Source organism: Cherax quadricarinatus, chromosome 17 (genome assembly GCF_038502225.1).
Source record: "Cherax quadricarinatus isolate ZL_2023a chromosome 17, ASM3850222v1, whole genome shotgun sequence".
NCBI classification, from domain to species: domain Eukaryota; kingdom Metazoa; phylum Arthropoda; class Malacostraca; order Decapoda; family Parastacidae; genus Cherax; species Cherax quadricarinatus.
The window spans coordinates 34448333-34475699 of record NC_091308.1 but is presented as its reverse complement, the minus strand read 5'-3'; positions in this window follow the sequence as shown (position 1 = coordinate 34475699).

The following is a 27367-nucleotide window of genomic DNA, read 5'->3' as shown; positions in this document are numbered from 1 at the left end:
CTGGACAAAAGTTTTGGTAATCCCGCACCTCCTCCTAACTTCCAAACTACGAATTCTCTGCATTATATTCACACCACACATTGTTAGGTAAGACACATATGCAACAGTTAGGTATCTTTATTTCGAAACGTTTCGCCTACACAGTAGGCTTCTTCAGTCGAGTACAGAAAAGTTGATAGAAGCAGAAGATACTTGAAGACGATGTAATCAGTCCATCACCCTTAAAGTTTTGATGTAGTCAGTCCCTCAGTCTGGAGAAGAGCATTGTTCCATAGTATGAAACAATATGGAGATGAAGTGACAGGATGGAGCCTTATATAGCGCCTGGAGGTGAGACGTAGGTCACTAGAAGAGGTAAGAACGCGTTCGTACCTCTTCTAGTGACCTACGTCTCACCTCCAGGCGCTATATAAGGCTCCATCCTGTCACTTCATCTCCATATTGTTTCATGCTGTGGAACAATGCTCTTCTCCAGACTGAGGGACTGACCACCTCAAAACTTTAAGGGTGATGGACTGATTACATCGTCTTCAAGTATCTTCTGCTTCTATCAACTTTTCTGTACTCGACTGAAGAAGCCTACTGTGTAGGCGAAACGTTTCGAAATAAAGATACCTAACTGTTGCATATATGTCTTACCTAACAATCTGTCGGTATTTTATACCATTTTAATGTTCACACCACACATTGCCCTCAGACATGACATCTCCACTGCCTCCAGCCTTCTCCTCGCTGCAACATTCATCACCCATGCTTCACACCCATATAAGAGCGTTGGTAAAACTATTCTCTCATACATTCCCCTCTTTGCCTCCAAGGACAAAGTTCTTTGTCTCCACAGACTCCTAAGTGCACCACTCGCCCTTTTCCCCTCATCAATTCTATGATTCACCTCATCCTTCATAGACCAATGCGCTGACACGTCCACTCCCAAATATCTGAATACATTCACCTCCTGCATACTCTCTCCCTCCAATCTGATATCCAATCTTTCATCACCTAATATTTTTGTTATCCTCATAACCTTACTCTTTCCTGTATTCACTTTTAATTTTCTTCTTTTGCACACCCTACCAAATTCATCCACCAATCTCTGCAACTTCTCTTCAGAATCTCCCAAGAGCACAGTGTCATCAGCAAAGAACAACTGTGACAACTCCCACTTTGTGAGATTCTTTATCTTTTAACTCCACGCCTCTTGTCAAGACCCTCGCATTTACTTCTCTTACAACCCCATCTATAAATATATTAAACAACCACGGTGACATCACACATCCTTGTCTAAGGCCTACTTTTACTGGGAAATAATTTCCCTCTTTCCTACATACTCTAACTTGAGCCTCACTATCCTCGTAAAAACTCTTCACTGCTTTCAGTAACCTACCTCCTACACCATACACCTGCAACATCTGCCACATTGCCCCCCTATCCACCATGTCATACGCCTTTTCCAAATCCATAAATGCCACAAAGACCTCTTTAGCCTTATCTAAATACTGTTCACTTATATGTTTCACTGTAAACACCTGGTCCACACACACCCTACCTTTCCTAAAGCCTCCTTGTTCATCTGCTGTCCTATTCTCCGTCTTTCTCTTAATTCTTTCAATAATAACTCTACCATACACTTTACCAGGTATACTCAACAGACTTATCCCCCTATAATTTTTGCACTCTCTTTTGTCCCCTTTGCCGTTATACAAAGGAACTATGCATGCTCTCTGCCAATCCCTAGGTACCTTACCCTCTTCCATACATTTATTAAATAATTGCACCAACCACTCCAAAACTATATCCCCACCTGTTTTTAACACTTCTATCTTTATCCCATCAATCCCGGCTGCCTTACCCCCTTTCATTTTACCTACTGCCTCACGAACTTCCCCCACACTCACAACTGGCTCTTCCTCACGCCTACAAGATGCTATTCCTCCTTGACCTATACACGAAATCACAGCTTCCCTATTTTCATCAACATTTAACAATTCCTCAAAATATTCCCTCCATCTTCCCAATACCTCTAGCTCTTCATTTAATAACTCTCCTCTCCTATTTTTAACTGACAAATCCATTTGTTCTCTAGGCTTCCTTAACTTGTTAATCTCACTCCAAAACTTTTTCTTATTTTCAACAAAATTTGCTGATAACATCTCACCCAATCTCTCATTTGCTCTCTTTTTACATTGCTTCACCACTCTCTTAACCTCTCTCTTTTTCTCCATATACCCTTCCCTCCTTGCTTCACTTCTACTTTGTAAAAACTTCTCATATGCTAACTTTTTCTCCCTTACTACTCTCTTTTCATCATCATTCCACCAATCGCTCCTCTTCCCTCCCACACCCACTTTCCTGTAACCACAAACTTCTGCTGAACACTCTAACACTACATTTTTAAACCTACTCCATACCTCTTCGACCCCATTGCCTATGCTCTCATTAGCCCATCTATCCTCCAATAGCTGTTTATATCTTTCCCTAACTGCCTCCTCTTTTAGTTTATAAACCTTCACCTCTCTCTTCCCTGATGCTTCTATTCTCCTTGTATCCCATCTACCTTTTACTCTCAGTGTAGCTACAACTAGAAAATGATCTGATATATCTGTGGCCCCTCTATAAACATGTACATCCTGAAGTCTACTCAACAGTCTTTTATCTACCAATACATAATCCAACAAACTGTCATTTGGCCCTACATCATATCTTGTATACTTATTTATCCTCTTTTTCTTAAAATATGTATTACCTATAACTAAACCCCTTTCTATACAAAGTTCAATCAAAGGGCTCCCATTATAAATTTACACCTGGCACCCCAAACTTACCTACCACACCCTCTCTAAAAGTTTCTCCTGCTTTAGCATTCAGGTCCCCTACCTCAATTACTCTCTCACTTGGTTCAAAGGCTCCTATACATTCACTTAACATCTCCCAAAATCTCTCTCTCTCCTCTGCATTCCTCTCTTCTCCAGGTGCATACACGCTTATTTTGACCCACTTCTCGCATCCAACTTTTACTTTAATCCACATAATTCTTGCATTTACACATTCATATTCTCTTTTCTCCTTCCATAACTGATCAACGTTACTGCTATCCCTTCCTTTGCTCTAACTCTCTCAGATACTCCAGATTTAATCCCATTTATTTCCCCCCACCGAAACTCCCCTACCCCCTTCAGCTTTGTTTCGCTTAGGGCCAGGACATCCAACTTTTCATTCATAACATCAGCAATCATCTGTTTCTTGTCATCCGCACTACATCCACGCACATTCAAGCATCCCAGTTTTATAAAGTTTTTCTTCTTCTCTTTTTTAGTAAATGTCTACAGGAGAAGGGGTTACTAGCCCATTGCTCCCGGCATTTTAGTCGCCTCATACGACACGCATGGCTTACGGAGGAAAGATTCTTTTCCACTTCCCCATGGACAATAGAAGAAATAAAGAAGAACAAGAGCTATTTAGAAAAAGGACAAAAACCTTGATGTATGTATATATATATATGCATGTGCGTGTCTGTGAAGTGTGACCAAAGTGTAAGTAGGAGTAGCAAGGTATCCCTGTTATCTAGCGTGTTTATGAGACAGAAAAAGAAAACCAGCAATCCTACCATCATGCAAAACAGTTACAGGTTTCTGTTTCACAGTCATCTAGCAGGACGGTAGTACTTCCCTGGGTGGTTGCTGTCTACCAACCTACTACCTATAATATATATATATATATATATATATATATATATATATATATAATATATATATATATATATATATATATATATATATATATATATATATATATATATATATATATATATATATACCGTAGTGGTCCAGCGTCTGCTTGATAAATCTGACGAACGTTTCACACGTTAAGACTTGATAGCTTAAACACATAAGAAAATTAAATCCTGTGAGAATTGTCTGAGTAGAAGCAAGTGATACGTAACCCTGCAGTCAACAGTCGTTTATTGAAGTAGTAACCTCCCCTCCAGCTAACAGTCATTTACTGGAATAGTGACCCCTCAGTCAACAGTCATTTAGTGGATCAATAATACCAGTTAACATTAAGGATGCACAGTCGTAAAACACAGATAAGTGCAAGGCAGGGGAAAAATAACTCCGGTTAAACAGTCAGGGGGAAGAGCAGTAATCCTGGTTAGTAGTCATTTATAAGAATATGAAGTCAGAAATTGTTACTCCAGTTAATATTCATGTAGAGGACTAGTAACACCAGTCAACAGTCAAGGAGTTGACCGTTATCCCCAGTTAACAGTGGTGGAGATGACCATTCAGTTAGCAGTCAAGATGATGACCAGTAAGCCAGTTAAAAGTGGTGGAGATGACCGGTCAGTTAGCAGTTATGGAAATGACCAGTAACCCCAGTAAACAGTCAAGGAGCTGACTGGTAACCACAGTCCACAATTATGTAGAGGTAAGGTGACACCAGTTAACAGTAACGCAGTGGATCAGCAACCGCAGCCAACAGAAGACCAGTGAGTGACCTGGTTGCCAGGAGAGTGACCTTTGCACTGTGACCTGCGGTGATGCGGCCAACACACAGATCAATATATAACTCTCTGATGTTCTCGTTACGTATCATGGAGGCTTCCTTACTGTCTTAAACACAACATTTCTCCTCCTAGCTCAATCTCACGACTAAATATAGAACAAGAACACTCCAAAAATGTATATTATGTAATATATGTAATATAAAACACAGTATATAATATCGTAAATCATTCTTGTATTAAACGCGATTTCAAACAAATTTTGTAATGTAAATTTGGTGTTTTACAGATTTTTTTTTTAAATTTGTTTTGAAATACGAACTGACTTTTGTAGCAAAAATATTTTTTCTGTTCTTTACATTCTCAAAAGATTATTTTCAACACAAATTTCATAATGTTTTGAAAAATGATTCGTGAATAAGTTTCAAAGAAAACTGTGATTTTGTTTTGAAACCGGAATTCTGGTGTAGCTAAAAAAAAATTTTTATTATGCATATCTAACGGGGAGCGGTAAACCCGTCGGGGTTATACGGCTTTTAGGGATTAAAAGAAACCTTTGCTTTATACCTCAGTTGGGTTTCCAGAGTATTGCTACTCCATGTGGCCCGTCCCTGCGGTGCATGCCTGATCAACAAGGCTGTAGCTACAAAGGAAAGGGAGAACAGCTCCATTGTGCTGGATCATGAGACTTACTCAGACATCAGTATACCTTTCTTCAAGGCAATAACTTAAATCGTTTAAATGTTTCAAACAGGAATTTGGGTATTTAAATCTACGTTCCCTTATATATATATATATATATATATATAATAAAGTACCACCTTTATAGCTGGAATGGGGACCCTCATCCTCAGAGAAGACAATAAACGTACCTCAGGGAAAACTCAATGTTCTCCCCGGAGCTGTTTGAATATTTTCTTCTCCTGCCACCCCCTATATATTTTATATTCTATGTGAACATTTATTAATAAACAAAATACATTTACAGAAAAAAACATAAACATGAATACAATGGCACAATGTATCAAAGATCATGAATTTCCTCCAGCTCCACCGAGGCTGGACGCGAGCCAAGTATGCAGCAAGCATTTCCCCTCTGGGTGGCCACGCTGAGGCGCTGGAACATGAAAGTGGCTGCCCTTGGGTCCCTGGTGGTGTCGATGAGTCTGGAACCCAATTCTTTAAGGAAACGTGTGGCATTTTTTCCCCATGATCCCAAGGTCTCTGATCCTACTGGGACAAATTGATACTGTTGGCTAATGTCTCTGTACTTGCTGATCTTGTACTCCTCCCTGTGGTCAGCAGCTCCTTCGTGTCGCTCCACACTGTGATGGATATATGTGTCAGCCAGTGTGGACACACAGGTATAGTCCCATGCTAAGAGCTTGCCATTCTTCCAAGGATAGATGGTGATCCCGTCGGGGCGGTTTGCTGGGTTGTTGGTATTGTTGGCTGCTAGTGATCGTGGCTCCCTCTCGGCTGGGCATCCAGCTGTAGCAAGGGCTCTCTTAATGATGTCGTTGACCTCAATGTGTCTTGCATGCTAGCCCTTGGTTTTGGAACAGTTAAGACCATGTAGACCGTATTGGTCTGCTTGCACTTCGCCGCAAATACACATATATTCTGTGTGAATTGGGGCAGCAAGGAGCAGAGCCACTGCAATACGGAGGGTCTTAGGGTCGAGTCGCGTTCCCATTACCGATATGGGAACTGTTTGGAGGAAGTCCGCGGAGTGAAGTGCACTCACAGCCTGGAGACGGGCAATCTCCCTATCTGATGTTGCAGCCCTAAGCATGTTGGCAAGCACATTTTCAGTAATAGGGCCATCCCAGCTTGGCTGTTTGTGAGCCAGTGCTGCACTAGGGTTAGGTGCTGGAGCAGCAAGAGTCTCCCATTCGGTGATGGCACTGGCATAGCTAGGGTCTTCTATTCCTGCTGAGTCACTGAGGGTGTCAGGAAGAATTTGTCTTATCAACTCATTTGATGCTATGGAAGAGGATAGGAAAGCTGATAGAGCAATCTGGAAGGATCTGCGTACTCCTAGCCCTCCAAACCTGACCGGAAGTGAGGCTTGCAACCACTGTCCATCGTCAAGGGAAAGATTCAATACACTCTCTAGCATGGCCTTCAGGAGAGTCATATTCCTTGAGTTTTGGACTGCTGAAGGCAGGGGAGCATCTCAGAAAATAGGTAAGTTTTGGGATTGACAGGCACCTGGTGAGTAGGTAGAAGGCATCGTGTGTGTCAATGTCTTTCATCCTGCTTTCCATCGTCCGGAGGTCTGAGACTTTTTTTTCTAGGATCAGATCGATGGCATTGGAGCCAAGAGGAGCACCAAGGAGAGTGCTATTGGCTGGATCAATGGCTCGTGCTCCTGGTAAAACGGCGCTAATATTCTGGATCATCTGTTGATTGGTAGAAACTATTTCACATTTGGTTGGGTTTAAAGAAAGGCCCAGTCTTTCTCCCATGTCTTTAATTTTACTGATGTCCTCTAGGAGAGATTCTGTTGTGCCAGCTAGGGTACCGTCGTCCAGGAACCAGATATTGAGCTCGCTGGAGAGTGCCGAAAAGGTAAAATTTGCAATTTTGGTTTAAATAGCAATGCTGATCTTGCCGAATAAGGCAAACGAAAATTTGTGTATGCAATTATTTCGCAAAAACCTTTCTGAACTTAACGAAAAAAATATATATTTCATTGTGTTTGTTAATTATTAAATTTTTGTAAACTAGTCTGAAATATATTGAGCTGGATTAGGCTAAATTATGTTGCGCTTGTTATAATAAGGTTAGGAAAGTTTTTTATGGTTCCTTTGGTACAAAATTATATTTTTACATTAACATAAATGAAAAAAATCTTTAAACATATAAGAGAAAATTATAGAAAGGACTTGATTTTAAATGAGATCATGCTAATTTACCAATTTTACCTATTCGGCAAGACATTATATATATATATATATATATATATATATATATATATATATATATATATATATATATATATATATATATATATATATATATATATCACCCGTTCGTTAACGTCCGCTATTTTTTTTTATCCATTTTTTACAGTTTCGTTAGGTTGAGGTCAGGAAGCTGGCGAAAAGGTCAGTTTTTTAATATGTATTTTGTTGTTAAGTTGGTGTAAATCAGGGTCGTGGCGCCGTAATTCTTACAGAAATGAACGTTGGGAAGGGGGAGAGGAGGAAAAAAATTAACTGTGGGAATGGAGAGAAGATATAGAAAATGAGCTGTGGAGAGAGAAGGAGATAGAAAACAAGCGGTGGAAAGATAAAAAGGGGAAGAGGTAAAAGAAAATGACCAGTGGAAGGGAAAAGAGGAGACAGAGAATCAGCGGTGGAAACGAGAAGAAAATGAACACTTCAAAAAAGAAAGATTGAAAAGGGGTAATAATTCTTTGGTTTGTTTCTCTCAAACTTCTAGCATCTTCGTTAATCACCTTCTTGTACAATCAATGTATCATGTAAATTAGTGTACCATTTTGCACAATAAAGTATACAAACATAATTATTGATGAAATGTAGGATGGTAGAAGCAGAGTATTCGAACAAACCTTGAGGAGAAATCTCAGTACTCTTCCTACAAGTCTTTTTATCCACTTCAACGACGCTATGAATTCTCACACCTCCACCTACAGGAAGAGAACCATATATATATATATGTATATATATATATATATATATATATATATATATATATATATATATATATATATATATATATATATATATATATATATATATAGAATGTGTGTGTGTGTGTGGGTGTGTGTGTGTGTGTGTGTGTGCGTGTATGTGTGTGTGTGAGTGTGTATGTGTGTGTGTGTTGCCAAATAGGTAAAACTCGTTTAAAGATACATTTTTTTCATTTGTGTATATGTAAAAATAAATAATTTTGTACCAAAAGAACCTTAGAAAACTTACCTAACCTTTTATAACAAGCACAGTTTAATCTAGTCTAATCCAGCTAAATATATTTTAGATAAGTTTACAATAATTAAATAAACAAACACAACGAAATGTATTTTTTCTCTTTAGGTTCGGAATGATTTTTGCAAAATTATTGCATTCACAAATTTTAGCTCGCCGTATTTGCCAACAAGAGGGTTGCTATTTAAGCCAAAATTGCAAGTTTTACCTATTCGGCACCCACCCACCCACACACACACACACACACACACACACACACACACAAAACAACAACCTGGAGGAGGTCGATGATGGCTCTAGGCCTTTCGCGTTGCAGCCAATAATTTTCAAGAGCTTGCAATGTTGTAAGGGAATAGAAAAGTTTTGGCTGCAACACTAAAGGCCTAGAGCTATCATTCAACTCCCCTGTGTGGTTGTTTGTATGATTTGTCGTTTCTCTGCGATTATTGCAGTATATATATATATATATATATATATATATATATATATATATATATATATATATATACGTATATATATATATATATATATATATATAAGCATCACAGTAAACAGGTGATTTCAGAATATGCAAAACAACCACTCTGAAAGAATAGAGAAATTCCAAGCGCTTTCGCGACTTCTCACATTATCAAGGAACTATGAAAGTAAAGCATCCAAGGAAGCTATATAAGGGGTCTGGCCAGCACCTCACTATCAGATCCCACAAAGGTTAAACACCTGACGCGCGCCGACCCAACTTGGATAGGTCCTTCGCACAACCCACCCACAAACTATTCTACCCAAGAAAATTTAAAAATTATTATTTGTCCATTGTATTATTAAATTCTTCGCAAATTCTATTAATTATAAATGGATCTAATTTATAATTAATAGAATTTGCGAAGAATTTAATAATACAATGGACAAATAATAATTTTTAAATTTTCTTGGGTAGAATAGTTTGTGGGTGAGTTGTGCAAAGGACCTATCCAAGATGGGTCGGCGAGCGTCAGGTGTTTAACCGTTGAGGGATCTGATAGTGAGGTGCTGGCCAGACCCCTTATATAGCTTCCTTGGATGCTTTACTTTCATAGTTCCTTGATAATGTGAGTAGTCACGAAAGCGCTTGGAATTTCTCTATTCTTTCAGAGTGGTTGTTTTGCATATTCTGAAATCACCTGTTTACTGTGATCTTATTGCATGCATATATATATATATATATATATATATATATATATATATATATATATATATATATATATATATATATATATATATATATATATATATATATATATATATATATATATATATATATATATATATATATATATAATATATATATATATATATATATATATATATATATATATATATATATAATATATATATATATATATATATATATATATATATATATATATAATATATATATATATATATATATATATATATATATATATATATATATATAATATATATATATATATATATATATATATATATATATATATATATATAATCAGAAACGAACTGTGAAATAAGAGATGTATCGAAAAGGGACTGTTAGGAAGAGAGTAAATATACTGGACGGACTGTGCACAAAGAAGAAATACAGAAAAGAGTATCGCTGGGTAGCAAAGAAAATAGAGCTCAGGTATACGAGGTTGAAGTTTGAAGGGAAGGTGAAGTGCAGACGATGAAAGGTAGAGAAAGCTCAGGTCTTTGGAGGGAGGAGAGGAAGAAAGATCAGAGAGAGTAGTATAGACGGAGTAGAAGTAGCTGCAAAGGAGGAGAATTGGCCTCCAGTGGACTGAAGGAGCTTGGGGTATTTCAAAGGGGACCCAAGCGTGGTGACGAAGATGATGGGTGTGATAAGAGGAAGAAGAGAAAGCAATATGGGAGGAGAAATGGGAGCCAGGAATATGCACGGTTTGTACATAGCGGAACTGTGAGACGTCTCACCTATGGACCAGCGTTCTTCCATCACTACACAGTTATAAACAAGCATATTTATGCAAACGTAGTCAAGCGTACGGCCGGGCCTGTGAGGTCAGTTTGTGAGTGCAGCGTAAGATAGAAACACTACAGGACGTCTACACGTCTTATTGATTAATTTATGGAAGAGATGCTGGTCTGTAAATTTGGCTAAAGTGAAAGCTCCTTGATTGTGTTGGATTGTATTTTGTGTTCAAGTGAGAGCACCATCCTGGCATTTGCGGCCTGTTTTGTTCGTTTCCTTCGTGACCAGCTGGACGTCTTTCCAGAATATCAGGAGTGCGGACTTGTCCCTCTAAATAACGCAGGCATTATTCATGTGAGTCCTGCAGGCACGCTGTGTTCTTGCAACTTGATCTGGATCCTACGAAGGGCCTGCCGCACGTTCTTCTCGTCATAGCATGGTGAACAGTATGATGTATGGTTTGATATCAAGACGGTTGTCTTTAAACCAGGTCAAGTCTTTGATGGTGCTAGATGGTGATATATCCTGAGGTGTGATCCGAAGGGAGGATGAATCTTTTGTCTACTTAGTTCTCTGGCATTGGTGAGAAGATTTTGTGTGCCCAGTTCCGGAAGACATCTTTCAGAATGTTGCACTCTTCCCCAGATATTCTGGACAGCAGACACCGTAGGCACGTAAAGTCAAACCTGTGATTTTCTCTCGCTTTTTTTTTTTTGATCGTGGCGTGAGTAGTTGTATATCATATTCCTGTTGGATGGTTCTTTGGATTAGTTGGTTGGTTGGTTGGTTGGTTGGTTCGATAGTTGGTTGGTTGGTTGGCTAGTTGGTTGGATGGTTGGTTGGTTGGCTGGTTGGTTGGATAGTTGGCTGGTTGGTTGGTTGGATGGTTGGTTGGATGGTTGGTTGGTTGGTTGGATGATTGGTTGGTTAGTTGGTTGCCTGGTTGGTTGGATAGTTGGCTGGTTGGTTGGTTGGTTAGATGCTTGGATGTTTTGTGGGTTGGTTGGATGGTTGGTTGGTTGGTAACTGTCTTGTTTAAAGAAAAGAACATAGAGGAAAGGAAGGCTATCATTAACATTTGAATTTAACAACAGCAAAAAGACAACAGCAACATCAAAAAGACAACAGCAACAATAATTACAACAGTAAAGAGCAATAATAAAGATTATAATAATTATAAAAAGGAGAAGAAATAGATGATGAAAAATAAACCATAATACCAGACATGAAACTAATCGTTGGTTAATTATTGTCATAGAGAAGCGCTAAACTCGTAAGAACCATAGAGGGTTAATGGAATGAGAAGAAATCCGGTAACTCCAATTCCATGGATTAAGATCCCTTCACCGGCATCACAGTACCACCTTTCGCTTAAGAGATCGATCTTTGTAAATTGGTAACACACCCATATACATACAATTTCACCTCATACACTTCATACAACCTATACACCCCATATATACCATTCATCCCTTACACACCATACACCTCTTACATCCCATACACATAAATACTATACACACACATTAGATGGATAATGCGACTTTCGTCATTACACTAAGTTTCTTACGACAACCAGCTGGAGAGAGAGAGAGAGAGAGAGAGAGAGAGAGAGAGAGAGAGAGAGAGAGAGAGAGAGAGAGAGAGAGAGAGAGAGAGAGAGAGAGAGATGGAATTAGACAGGTAAAATTGAGATATAGAGGAAATAAATATAAAGAGACAACTTTATCCTGGCCACCTTGAGAATATAGATTGACGTCTTGACATGCACAGAATGACCTTCATTACATATTCTTGGGCCGAACTTGAGTTTCTTGGTCCATTTTCGAGCCGAATCTTCAGAATCTTCCGTTATTGGGAAGAAAACGGGAAAAAACGGGAATCCTCGTCTGTTCAGTCAGCTAATTTGTTTTTTGGCCGGGATTTAAATTTGGTGGGTTACATTCGACTGTTTTTTTTCTTTCAAATGATTTAAAATGACCTACAGACTTATTGTCTAGTTGGTTGTTTATTAAATTTAGTTTCAAGTCTATCGACTATGTGAGAGTCATCAAGGTTGCATTGTAACCTTTTCTCCATCGAACTAGAATTATTTAATTCCTAAAATTAAGGTTAAAACAATGTGTGTATATATATGTCGTGCCGAATAGATAAAACTTGCGATTTTGGTTTAAATAGCAACGCTCCTCTTGCCGAATAAGGCCAGCGAAAATTTGTTTGTGCAATAATTTCGCAAAAATCTTTTTTTTTTTTTTTTTTTTTACACAGGGTTTGACAAGGTTAAGGATCCCTAGCTTTGTCAGCTATTTACAGGTTAAGGATTCCTAACTTTATTGGAAAGCTAAGAGCTGTTACCTACATCAGCTCATTTGAAAGCATTTTTATTGTTATGAGACATACAAGTAGGGAACAGGATGAAGTTGGAACCATCTGTGGGACAGCATTTTCATATGATCAACTGACTTTATCTCGTTGACATCATTATGCTGTACGAATGTGTTCCATACTCGAGTTATCCTGGGTATATATGATGTCAGATGGAGTGATGTTCTGGGGAAGGGTACAGCCAGAATGAAGTTGCTGCTTTCTGCCCGTCTTGTGACATAAAAGCTTGTTTCACGCTCCTCGAAGTGGATCCAAGTGGGGTACTTTGACAATATTGGCCTTGTACATAACAGTAAGGCCACCCACATCCCTGCTATGTTGAAGGCTCTGCTGAAATGACAGATCTATCTCGGATGAGTCCAGGCGAGAGATGAGACGTCTTGCCCTGTTCTAACCTGTTCTGAACATAACGAAAAAAAAATATATTTCGCTGCGTTTTATTATTATTAAATTATTATCATATCTAAAATATATTTAGCTGGATTAGGCTAAATTAAATTGCGTTTGTTATAATGAAATTAGGTAAGTTTCCTAAGGCTCTTTTCGTATAAAATTATTAATTTTTACATTAACACAAATGAAAAAAATATATCTTTAAAAGTATAAGAGAAAATTTTAGAAGGGACTTAATTTTAAATGAGTTCTTGCTAACTAACCAGTTTTACCTATTCGACAAGATATATATATATATATATATATATATATATATATATATATATATATATATATATATATATATATATATATATATATATATATAATGCAAAACAACCACTGTGAAAGATTAGAGAAATTGCAAGCTCTTTTGTAACTACTCACATTATCAAGGAACAATAAAAGTAATGCATCAAAGGAAGGCATATAAAGGTCTAGACCACACCTCACTATCACATCCCACAACAAAGCAACACCTGACGCGTGACTCATAAGAAAGAGAATACTGCAGCAGTTCCACTGGCCAAACTAGACAGATCCTTCACACAACCCACAAACTAACTGTTCTACCAAAGATTTAAGAATTTTAAGATTAATTATCACCTGTTTACTGTGATCTCATTTTGTATATATATATATATATATATATATATATATAATGTCGTTTCGAATATGTAAAACTGGTCAATTAGCAAGAACTCATTTAAAATTAAGTCCTTTCTAAAATTTTCTCTTATACGTTTAAAGATATATATTTTTCATTAATGTTAATGTAAAAATTTAGAATTTTCCCACAAAAGAATCTTATAAAACTTACCTAACCTTATTATTACAAGAGCAATTTATTTAAGCCTAACCCAACTAAATATATTTTAGATTTCTTTACTATAATTTAATACTAAACAAACACAATGAAATATATTTTTTTCGTTAGGTTCAGAATAATTTTGACGAAAAATTATTGCATACACAAATTTTCGTTTGTCCTATATGGCAAGATGAGCGTTGCTATTTAAGCCAAGATGGCAAGTTCTGCCTATTCGGCACGATATATATATATATATATATATATATATATATATATATATATATATATATATATATATATATATATATATATATATATATATATATCCCGCACTATGGACAGTATTTATGTTACGGTTTTAAATTATTTATCGACTTAGTGTCTTATTCTAAGGTAAGATTTGAGGCGGAAGTTTTTTTTATTCTTAAAGCACATTTTGAAAGGTCAAACCATCAGTTGCTAATTGAAAATTATTAAAGTTATTTCTTCATATAACTTTTATCAAAGCAATACAATAGTAATCAGTTAAGATCAATCATTTACACGTAGATGTTGAGCTTAGTAACTTCAAGTTGAGAGTGAAAACACACATAAGTGGTTTCTTAGTAACCTCAAGTGGACAGCAACACGGAAGAGTTAACTTTAGTAACTTCAACTAGAAAGTGACACACAGAAGAGTTGACCTCAGTAACTTCAAGTGGAAAGTGAAGAGATTTCAAAGTGAGAACAAACAATTTAACAGGTAGAGGCACAGTTACAGCCCTATACTAACTATCGAACCAAAAAAGGACAGACGGAAACGTAACTATGGAACCAGTGAGCAATTCTATCAATGAAACTATCAATCAGAAGGTGAGGTTGCAACCCATGAAGGTTAATTCGTGCCCATCTGTACAAATTTTAGAACATGTAAGTGCAGAATTCATCTCTGACTTTCTTTAACATTAAATGTAGATTCTAAAATATTTTTTAGGGATGAAGTTCATTGTAGGCCTGTGATAAGCAAGTAGACAGAACAAACTTTCCTTTGATGGACGTTTCGCTCAAGGGGAAACTTTAATAAGTTCCCCTTCAGGAAAACATCTTTAAAATAGTCTTAAGCGCTACTTTACTTTCTTCTTCATTCCCTGTGAAACTCCTCAGTTGTCAAAAAACTCAGATTTCCAAGTTCCTTTCTCAGTAATTCCGACTTGTCTGACATTACACCCACAGTAGATATTCCTAGACAATACTGACCACAAACACCTTGAAATATTCATATTTAAATTTATATTGCAAATGATATATAAAGATTAATAATTATATGGTTTAAGTTGTTCCTAATACATTTTATCCGTCCTAGCTATTTTTTTTTAGTATTAGACTGAGATGCGTATGTCTTTTAGTGCTCTTACAATAAGAGGTGTCCATCTCTGGTGTAAATTGTGGGACCCATAACCTCGGAGAAGTGGATAAAAAGGTTTCAAGGAAGAATATGTGGATTTCTTCCTGAAGCCGTTTGAATATTCCACTTCCCCTACCACCCCACTGTGATCTCAGCCAGAGATCAGTGTTTGTGTGTGTGTGTGTATATATATATATATATATATATATATATATATATATATATATATATATATATATATATATATATATATATATATATATATATATATATATATATATATATATATATATATATATATATATATATATATACACAGCGACAGGTATATACAGCGCCCATTATAAACAAATAAATAAAAAGAAAATGGGAGTCCCAATCGTTTGAAGTGTCTTGGGTAAGTTTCAGCATTAGGGTCGGAAACTAAATTTCTAAACATATAGTCCCGCTCCACAACATGTAGCCCCACCCCTCAACATTAAGCCCCACCCCTCAACATTAAGCCCCACCCCTCAGCATTAAGCCCCACCCCTCAACATTAAGCCCCACCCCTCAACATTAAGCCCCACCCCTCAACATTAAGCTCCACCCCTCAACATGTAGCCCCACCCCTCAATATGTAGCCCCACCCCTCAACATGTAGCCCCACCCCTCAACGTGTAGCCCCACCCCTCAACATGAAGCCCCACCCCTCAACATGAAGCCCCACCCCTCAACATGTACCCCCGACCTCTCAACATGTACCCCACCTTTCAACATGTAGCCTCATACCTCATGTAGCCTCACCTCTCGTCATGTAACTTCACCCCTCAGCATGTGACCTCACCCTTGAACATGTAGTCACAAGCCTCTACATATATCACCTTAGTTCCTTTCTTCCTTTCCCTCATTGCTTTCTACCTACTCACCTCTCTTCTTTCCTTCCTTCGGACCGTAGCTGCTGGACCCATCTAAACCCAGTAGATAATACAACAGTGTGCAAATTAACTATGGAGGAGTAAATTTGTGATTATCTCATAATATGTCATAATCTCCGGTCTAATTAATGTAGTTTGGGTTATTTTCTTTTTAGAGGAGATTGCTACTGACTTCTGGTAGCCAATCAGCCGTGGTGTTAATCTGCTATTCTCGTCAATGATACAACAGCTGTTGTTCTGTAAGGCTATTCCTGCAAGCGTGCCCCGTGAGTGAATGTGGTTTCGCTTAGTTCTTCCCTTCAAATCATGATTACTGCTGAACTTCATGATGGATGTTACACCTAGAAAGCATACTAGTACTGTAGCTCTTAGAAAACATGTTGATTTGAGTATCAGAAAGTTAGCCAAAAATTGGAGCTTAGCAAAGTCAACTGTTGGTTAGATTCTGAAGAAAGACGACGATATTAGTGATTATGGAGCGCTGCATCGAGAAAAATGTGGAAGAAAATGTAAGATAACACCTCACGATGACAAGGTCATCATATGAAATAGAATGAAGGATCCCGAGAAAGCTAGTAAAGATCTACAGAGGGATTTGGCTTCAGCTGGTGTAAATATTATTATAATTATAATTATGGGAGAGCGCTAAACCCGTAGGATTAATGTTCCACGCACCCCCACAGGCGCTGTGGGGGTGGGTGGAAGGTATTCAGGCTTAAATCATGGAACTGGAGCACAGATCCAATTCCCTAGATCACCAGCGTCAAGGAGCCTCCTTTGAGGGGGCGTGTAAATGTTGATTCTTCAACTGTTCAACGAAAGCTCCTCGAAGTTGGCAGAACTGCCAGAAATCCGGTAAGGAAACAATTATTGACTGCTGCTATGAAGAAGAAACGGCTGCGGTGGGTATTTGATAACAAGGGATGGAGAAAAGTTACATTTTCAGCAGGATCTTGCTTCATGCCACTCTTCCAGAAAAGTGCTGAGATTCTTCGAAGAGAGTGGTATAAGCGTTCTAAATTGGCCTGGAAACTCTCCAGACCTCATCCCTGTTGAGAATCTATAGACAACCAAACGCAGGATCGCGAAACAGAACTGTTCAACTGTAGAAAAGGTAATTGCTGCTGTTATTAGGACCTGGTACCACGACAAAAACTTGCCAAAATGTGTTCAACATTGGTCGATTTTACGCCAATGTGATAGCATTGCTAATAAAAGCAAAGGGTAGTCAAATCTATTATCAGATCAGTTATCTCTGGTACCATTGCCGTGTATTTTTCAAATGAACATTAATTTTCCAAATAAATGTCTTGCTTCACCACTGTTCCAGTTAATATGCACACTTCTGTACCTCTAAGCTAATAAATAAAGGTAGGTAATCTTAACCTAACCCTGTAAAATACCTTATGAAAGAGAGAGCGAGATGGAGAGAGAGGGAAGGAGAGAGAGAGAGGGAAGGAGAGAGAGAGAGGGAAGGAGAGAGAGAGAGGGAAGGAGAGAGAGAGAGGGAAGGAGAGAGAGAGAGAGAGGGAAGGAGAGAGAGAGAGGGAAGGAGAGAGAGAGAGGGAAGGAGAGAGAGAGGGTGGGAGGGAGAGCAACGATCATGGAGGCACCCTGGAGAGAGGCTTCAACTTACCAATATTGCTTTTTGAGAATGCTTCCCTCATTTGCATAAACGGTAATTCCCACTTCTTTATATTTGAGGTATCTAAGTGCTCATTATTATTCATTTACCTATCTTTATTCTTGATTAAATCGTTATTATTATTTATTTAAGCTTCTTTATTGCCGATTCGGAGATTATATATTATTTCAGCAGCATTTAGGATAGGTTAGGATAGATTATTTTATTTCTAAGAATGGTTATTTTATTCTGAAGGATGAGGGCTTGTGGACTTCCGTGTCAAACTCCACGTTCTTCTCCTTCAAGAAGGGGCGAAGGAGTTGCAAATCACTTGCAAGAAAAGTTGAGAAGATGTAACTCGGGAGCTGGTCACTTCAACCAGCTCATCTAGATGCATTTTTAGTGTGTGTGTGTGTGTGTGTGTGTGTGTGTGTGTGTGTGTGTGTGTGTGTGTGTGTGTGTGAGTGTGTGTGCGCGCGCGTGTGTGTGTGTGTGTGCGTGTGCGTGCGTGTGTGTGTGTGCGCGTGTGCGCGCGTGCGTGTGTGTGTGTGTACTCACCTATTTGTGGTTGCAGGGGTCGAGTCTTAGCTCCTGGCCCCGACGTGTGTGTGTGTGTGTGTGTGTGTGTGTGTGTGTGTGTGTGTGTGTGTGTGTGTGTGTGTGTGTGTGTGTGTGCGCGCGCGTGCGTGCTAGGATTTGTGCATATACATATTTCCTTTAATTTCAACTTGCTTTATACATATCATCCCTATCCCTCTCTCTATCTCTCTCCCTCTCTCTCTCTCTCTCACACGTAACCTCAGTCTAGGTGAGGCTTCACCAAGTTAGTCATGACCTACACATTAGCTAAAACGTTCCGGCTCACTTCACTTTGCATACTAAGTTGGGATAGTTCAAAACGAGGCCTCCTCCACTTCTCCGGACCTCCTTACTTACTCGCCTCTTTCCTCTTCCTCCCTAATTCTCTCCCTCATTTCCACCTCATCCTCTTGTACTTTTCTCTTCCTCCCTCATTTCCTCTTCTTCTCTCTTCATCCTCGCTCACTTTTACTTCTCTTCCCTTTACTCACTTCACTACTTTGCTCACCCCCCTTATAATCCTCGTCTCTTCCTACGTTTATTTCCCCCGCCCTCCTTCAAGCTTTCCTTCATTTCCTGTCAACCTTCATCCTTCTGTCCTTTCCTCTCTTCCTTTCCTTCAAAGGGCTCTCGATCCAAGGAATCTGAACAACTCTCCACTCTCTTTTCCCCTTCTTTCCTGTTTACTCTATACTCTCCTTGCCTATCCCATTCCTCCTTCCTCAATCCCCCTCCCTTCCTATTCTTTCTTCCTTTGAACATGACGTCAAAATTCTTGGCCTCTTCAAGAGCTGTCAGTTATGTCCTTGATGTAAAGAGTTTATTCACTCACTTTCCCTTTCTCTGATTACACTACTTTCTTCCCCTGCCTCTCTTTGTTTACTTGCGTTTTTCATCAACGCTAAAACGTTTCTACAATGCTGACTCTTCCAGGCTGAAACGTTTCTTCCATGTGGATTCTCCCTGGCCTAAACGTGCTTTTTTTTTTACACAGAACAGTTAACAGTTTTATTTCCAAGCTCAAAATTTTTCCAGTGTTGGTTCTTCCAGGATCAAACATTTCTTTCTATGCTGGTTCTTCCAGGTTCACAAGGAGAAGAAGTCCTATGGGAACGTACTTGCTTAGACATCCTCCTCTTTTCTGCAATTGTGTAAGCCCCTGATGATGTGTTGATTGCAACACGAAAGGCCTAGAGCTATCATTCTACTCCCCCCGTGGTTGTTTTTGCATCCTGTATCGCTTGGTTTGCGATATTTGCATTATATATATATATATATATATATATATATATATATATATATATATATTATATATATATATATATATATATATATATATATATATATATATATATATATAATGTCGTGCCGAATATGTAAAACTGGTCAATTAGCATGAACTCGTTTAAAATTAAGTCCTTTCTAAAATTTTCTCTTATGCGTTAAAAGATATAATTTTTTCACTAATATTGATGAAAAAAATTTATAATTTTGCACCAAAAGAATCTTAGAAAACTTACCTAACCTAATTATAACAAGCGCAATTTATTTTAGCCAAATCCAACAAAATATATTTTAGATACGTTTACAATAATTTAATACTAAACAAACACAACGAAAAATATTTTTTTTCGTTAGGTTCAGAATGATTTTGGCGAAATTATTACATACACAATTTTTCGCTTGTCTTATATGGCAAGATGAGGGCTGCTATTTAAGCCAAGATAGCAAGTTTTACATCTTCGGCACGACATATATATATATATATATATATATATATATATATATATATATATATATATATATATATATATATATATATATATATATATATATATATATATATATATATATATATATATATATATATATATATATATATATATATTGACAAGTGTCTAATTATTTGGTGTAATATGACCAACAGCTTGACTGATGAGAGACAGGGCTGCGATTGAAGGATGAAGGACTGAGCCTTCTCAACTCCTTGTGCTAAATGACCCACAGGGGTTTAGCGCTGCTCGTAAATAATACATTACAGACATTGACAAGTTGAATGGGTTGACAAAGGGTGAGTGTTGTGATAAAGGGAAACACAGGTATGCAGGATTACTATTACATGTTCAGACGAAGTATTCATGGACATACATGCACACATACTGTATGTGAAATATAGGCATATATATGAAAATTCATATATAGTGTACTTAAAGGTTAACGTTGCGTTTATAATAGGTGTAATACACGAATAACCCGCACATTGAGAAAGAAACATATGACGACGTTTCGCTCCGACTTGGACCATTAAGTAGCTACACACAGTGTGTGACTAGCTAATGATCCAATTCGAATCGAAACGTCATAAGTTCCTTTCTCCTCTGTTTGGGGTATTGATTGGAGATATACTGAGGAAGGGAACACGTGGATGCAACATAACCTCCCCCCCCCCTCTCTCTTCTTGGACTATTCTTTTAATTTAGCAGACATGGTGTAGAGAGGAGCAGTGGTCTGCCACTGATTATTAGATAATCAGATAATTAAAGTCAATAATAATAACACGGTAAATCCCGCTGGATCTTCGTGTCAACCTCCGGATCAAAACTCAGGGTAGTTATACCAATGCTCATAAAATATACATGACATAAAAAGTCATTATTTTAATAGTACAAGAAGATAACGCAATAGATAACTGGTCCCTATAACCAGTGTTCCTTGCAAATCACAGGGTAAGAATATGCCAGTGTCCTATTAAAAAAATCATCACTAAAACATCAGTAATGAAAATTAAAGATGCATATGAGTAATTAAAAAATAATGCTACATAAAGTGGTACAATAAATAATATAAATTAGATAAAACAAATTTAATATAATGTTGTGGAATATTAATAACCTAGCATAATAATGATGTATGTGTGTATGTCGTGCCTAATAAGCCGAATTGGTCGATTAGGCCGAACTGTCTCAAATATTTCTTTTATGGATTAATAGATATTTTTTCAATCAAAATGGCATAAAAAATATAGTTTTGCAAATCAAACCTATCTTAGAAATCTCACCTAACCTAACCAAAAGTAGTTCACTTTAATTCTGCTAAATATGTCAGAGTTCAGTTTAAATGTATTTAATATTAATTAAAATCAATGGTATTTTTTTCTTTATGTTCAGGCTAATTTTCGCAGATTTATTGCATGATTTTCTCTGCTTAATCTGCAGAAATAACCCTTGTGTTTTTAGGCCAAAACTCACCGATTCGTATACATATATATATATATATATATATATATATATATATATATATATATATATATATATATATATATATATATATATATATAAATATATATATATATATATATATATATATATATATATATATATATATATATATATATATATATTATATATTATTGTAACTGCGAACAAGTGGTACTTAATAACAAACTGCAGCTAGCCGGAGGATCAAACCCGTGTTGTTTTAGCCCGCCTCGTGGGAAGAGAGCGAAAATTCACGAGGCTCTAAACCACTGGACCATATACTCCTTCAAACAACATACGCCTAGCGAACTAGGCTTGCTTCATGTTGCGAGGACATACGATAGTGTGGTTGCCTCGGAGCTAATATATATATATATATATATATATATATATATATATATATATATATATATATATATATATATATATATATATATAGAGAAAAAAGGTGAGTGGTGCGTTGAGGTATATGTGGAGACAAAAAACGTTATCTATGGAAGCAAAGAAGGGAATGTATGAAAGTATAGTGGTACCAACACTCTTATATTGGTATGAAGCTTGGGTTGTAAATGCTGCAGCGAGGAGGCGGTTGGAGGCAGTGGAGATGTCCTGTCTAAGGGCAATGTGTGGTGTAAATATTATGCAGAAAATTCGGAGTGTGGAAATTAGGAGAAGGTGTGGAGTTAATAAAAGTATTAGTCAGAGGGCTGAGGAGCGGTTGTTGAGGTGGTTTGGTCATTTAGAGCTTATAAATCTGTAGGGGAAGGAAGGTGGGGCAGGGGTCGTCCTCGAAAAGGTTGGAAGGAAGGGGTAAGGGAGGTTTTGTGGGCGAGGGGCTTGGACTTCCAGTAGGCGTGCATGAGCGTGTTCGATAGGAGTGAATGGAGGCGAATGGTATTTGGGACCTGACGATCTGTTGGAGTGTGAGCAGGGTAATATTTAGTGAAGGGATTCAGGGAAACCGGTTATTTTTATATAACCGGACTTGAGTCCTGGAAGTGGGAAATACAATGCCTGCACTCTAAAGGGTTGGTTCGGAATATTGACAGTTTGGAGGGATATGTTGTGTATCTTTATACGTATATGCTTCTAAGCTGTTGTGTTCTGAGCACCTCTGCCAAAACAGCGATTATGTGTGAGTGAGGTGAAAGAGTTGAATGATGAAAGTATTTTCTTTTCGGGGATTTTCTTTCTTTTTGGGTCACCATGCCTCGGTGGGAGACGACCGACTTGTATATGCATGTATATGCAATAAGATCACAGTAAACAGGTGATTTCAGAATATGCAAAACAACCACTGTGAATGAATAGAGAAATTCCAAGCGCTTTCGTGACTACTCACATTATCAAGGAACAATGAAAGTAGAGCATCAAAGGAAGGTATATAAAGGGTCTAGCCCACACCTCACTATCAGATCCCACAACAAAGGAACACCTGACACGCGACTCATAAGAAAGGGAACACTGCAGCAGGCTCGCCGGCCCAACTAGACAGGTCCTTCACACAACCCACCAACAAACTATTCTACCCAAGAAATAAGAATTTTAAAAATTATTATTAGTCCAATGTATTATTAAATTCTTCCCAAATTCTATTATAAATAGATCTAATTTATATAAACCAAAGGAAATAATTCATATTATTGTCAAAACTGCTTTTTATGAAACAAGATTCAATTATATTCCTGTCGACCATGGACTTGCTTGATACAACTTTCTCAAATTTTTGAAAATCAATTGGATAGTTAAAATCTCTCACATGAATAAATAGAGCATTGGAATCTTGTCCAGTTCTAATGCTATATTTATGTTGTTTTAATCTTAGTTCGAGATTTTTACCATTTTGACCGTAATAAACTTTATCGCAAATTTTACAAGGAATCTTATAGACACATCCATCAGCATTTTGGGGGGAATTCTTTATCAAAAGTTTTTTTACTGTATCAAGATTTTTGAATACAACTTTAATATTAAAAGTCTTAAGAAGAGAAGGCATATCAACCAAGTTTTCATGGTAAGGGAGAACCAACATATTTTTAGTTGAATAAAGCTGGTTGTCCCTTTTTGGATTGTAAAAAGTATTTCTAGCAACTTGAAAAGATTTATCAATTACGTTTCTTGGGTATTTCAAATCATTACCTATTTCATAAATTTTGGATATTTCCTCATCTATGAACTCTGGACTACAAATTCGTGAAGCTCTCAAAAACAGTGATGAGAAAACAGACAGTTTAATTCTATCTTGATGCAAAGAATAATAGTGGACATAGGAACAGTTATTTGTAAGTTTTCTGTAAATTTTAAATTTGAATTCATTATTACCCTTAATAATTAAAACATCTAGAAAAGGCAATGAGTTATTTTCTTCACACTCAACAGTAAAGTTTGTAGAATTGGCTAAGCTATTTAATTTGCCAAGGAAATGGTGTATATCTACATTTTTGGGCATAAGACACAAAATATCAACATATCTGAACCATTTAGCTCTATTAGGGAGGATTGTGTCAAACAGCCTTGTTCCAAATTAGATCCATTTATAATTAATAGAATTTGGGAATAATTTAATAATACATTGGACAAATAATAATTTTTAAAATTCTTATTTCTTGGGTAGAATAGTTTGTTGGTGGGTTGTGTGAAGGACCTGTCTAGTTGGGCCGGCGGGCCTGCTGCAGTGTTCCCTTTCTTATGAGTCGCGTGTCAGGTGTTCCTTTGTTGTGGGATCTGATAGTGAGGTGTGGGCTAGACCCTTTATATACCTTCCTTTGATGCTCTACTTTCATTGTTCCTTGATAATGTGTGTAGTCACGAAAGCGCTTGGAGTTTCTCTATTCTTTCACAGTGGTTGTTTTGCATATACATTATATATATATATATATATATATATATATATATATATATATATATATATATATATATATATATATATAATTTAACACACCGGCCGCCTCCCACCGAGGCAGGGTGGCCCCAAAAAAAGAAGAAACACCTTCACCATCACTCTCTCCATCACCGTCTTGCCAGAGAGGCGCCGTAACTACAGTTGAAAACTGCAAATATGTACGTGTATGGTGCACCATAATGAACCATACAAACCTGTACCTGTACATCTATCCCGCATATCACAGTGTAAATATACAGAATAATCCGACAGTTGTAGACCAAAAGGCCAATATCAAAGCTATTTGCTGAGAAAAACCTAGTACTTGTTTAGTTACCCGAAGCTCTGTTCAAAATAGGCTCTGTCTCCACTCTTCACTCACGCCAGTCAAACGCCCAGCTGGTACAAGTGGTAAACTATCGTGAATATATTCAAGGTAAAGGCAGTGATGGTACATAAATTACTACAACTGCCACAAGTATTAGTACTATTATTATTAATACTTCAATTAATACTACCGCTACTACTAGTAATGTTTCCACCAACATAACTGTTTGGGAGATCCATGGTAAGCTAGTACAACGAGTTCTTCAAGTGATTTATTATTTTTTGCATTTACTGCTACAGTGATTAGTCTCTTTCAATAATATATAACCACGTAAAGAAAATAATTAGCGTTGCACCTCATGCCTAATTTTGTACGGAATCAGGCTGCCACTTAAATAGTTTTTTTTGTATAAGGCTACCAAACCTGTTCAGTATGTCAAGGTTTGGGTGGGTCTGCCTAGCTTGAGCCAGTAAGTCTGTAGCAGTGCTCCTTCCTTCTTAAGCGGGTGTGACTTGGACCTGCCTAGAATGGGCCAGTAGACCTGCTGCATCGTTCTTTCTAATGTTCTTATATGTTTCTTCACAAGGTCTGCTCTTTAATTATGATACAAGCTTTTTTAACCTCTCGGAGATAGTTTGGGGACCACTGGTATAGATCGGAGTATCGTGCCTCCACCACTCCTTCCGTGGAATGACCCAAGCTGGTTCAGAAATGCACGAAATAAGCCAAAAAATAGTTGCCCTACCCTTCTCCGCAACCTTTACAATTTATCTTCGTCTTTAATGCATTGTCGGGAACAAAACCAAACGTTTCAGCGAAGTTTTCGGCATTATTTTTTCATCTTTCATAGTCTAAGAGCAATCTGCATGTAAATATGAGAATCGACGATGTATTCCATAGGCGCACATAAATTTTTATCTCTTTTAATATATTTCAGCTTGTTTAAAACGAGTTTTTTTTGCTGTCGTAGTGTGCTAAGGCTGTCAGCTATGATAACAGCAGCAGCATCGTTCACAAACTTAATTGCTCATCCCAGTCAACGCTGCTGAAACTGACACTGTCCTGTGTTAGGACGTGGCGCAGGCATATTTTAACGTGTCAATGGGCGCACGCGCGCGCTCTAGTACAGACGTATCCTCTGTCACTCCGTCTATTTACGTCCTCCAAACTCCTTCACGCTACTTCTTCATGACCCCTTCGTCTTCTCTCCCTCCTTCACCACTCCTTCACCCTCTCTTCTTCCCTCCTTCACCTCTTCTTGTTCCGCCTTTACCCTCTACTCTCTTCCCTTCTCCTCCCTGCTTCTTCCTCTCCCTCACTCTACTCCTGTCTCTCCTCCTCCTTCTGCCTCTCCTCCTTACTTCTACTTCTCTTCTTCCCTCCTGCTTCTTCTCCTCTCTCCTCCCTCTCTTCCTTACTCCTGCCTCTCCTCCTTCCTCGTGTCTTTCCTCCTTACTCCTGCCTCTCCTCCCCTTTCCTGCCTCTCTTACTCCTGCCTCTCCTCCTTCCTGCCTCTCATCCTCCTTCCTGCCTCTCATCCTCCTTCCTGCCTCTCTACCTCCCTCCTGCCCCACCTCCTCCTCCCTGCCTCTCTTCCTCTTTCCTCTCTTTCCTCTTGCCTCTCCTCCTCCCTCTCGCCTCTCCTCCTTACTCCTGCCTCTCCTCCACCTTCCTGCCTCTCCTGTAGAATTCTACTCCCTCTCATCTTTCTTAGCTGAAGAGTCCTTCAGTCCCTTTGATAAACTCCTTGTTGATGGAGGTGTGTTGGTGATGTGATGGTGATGTGATGTGTTAGTGATGCGTTGGTGATGTGTTGATGTATTGTTAATGGGATGTTGTTGTGTTGGTAACGTGTTGATATTTTAGTGATGTGACTGCGATGTGTTAGTGATGTGACTGCGATGTATTAGTGATATCTTGCTGCTGTGTTGGTGATGTGTTGTTGATGTGTAAGTGGGATGGTGGTGTGTTGTTGGGGATGTGTTGGTAATGTATTAGTGATGTTTTGGTTGTGAGTTGGTGATGTGTTTGCGCTATTTGTAATATGCTAGTGATGTATTTTTGTGTTGATGTGCTGTTGATGTGCTGGGATGCGTCAGTGTGGTCTTTTTCATGTGTTATATTTTTGCCGGTATTTTGATGAGTTGATTTGTTGGTAATGTGCTGATGTTTGTTTATGATGTGTAGGTGATGTGTTAATGAGTTAATGATGGGTTGGTGAAAATGATGTGTAGATGGTGACAGTGATGTGATGTATTAGTGGTGGCGTGTTGGTGAGTTCGTGATGTCTTTATGATCTGTTAATGCCTTAATGATGTGTTGATGGTGATATTTTGATGTGTTAGGGATGTATTGGTGTAGCTGTGT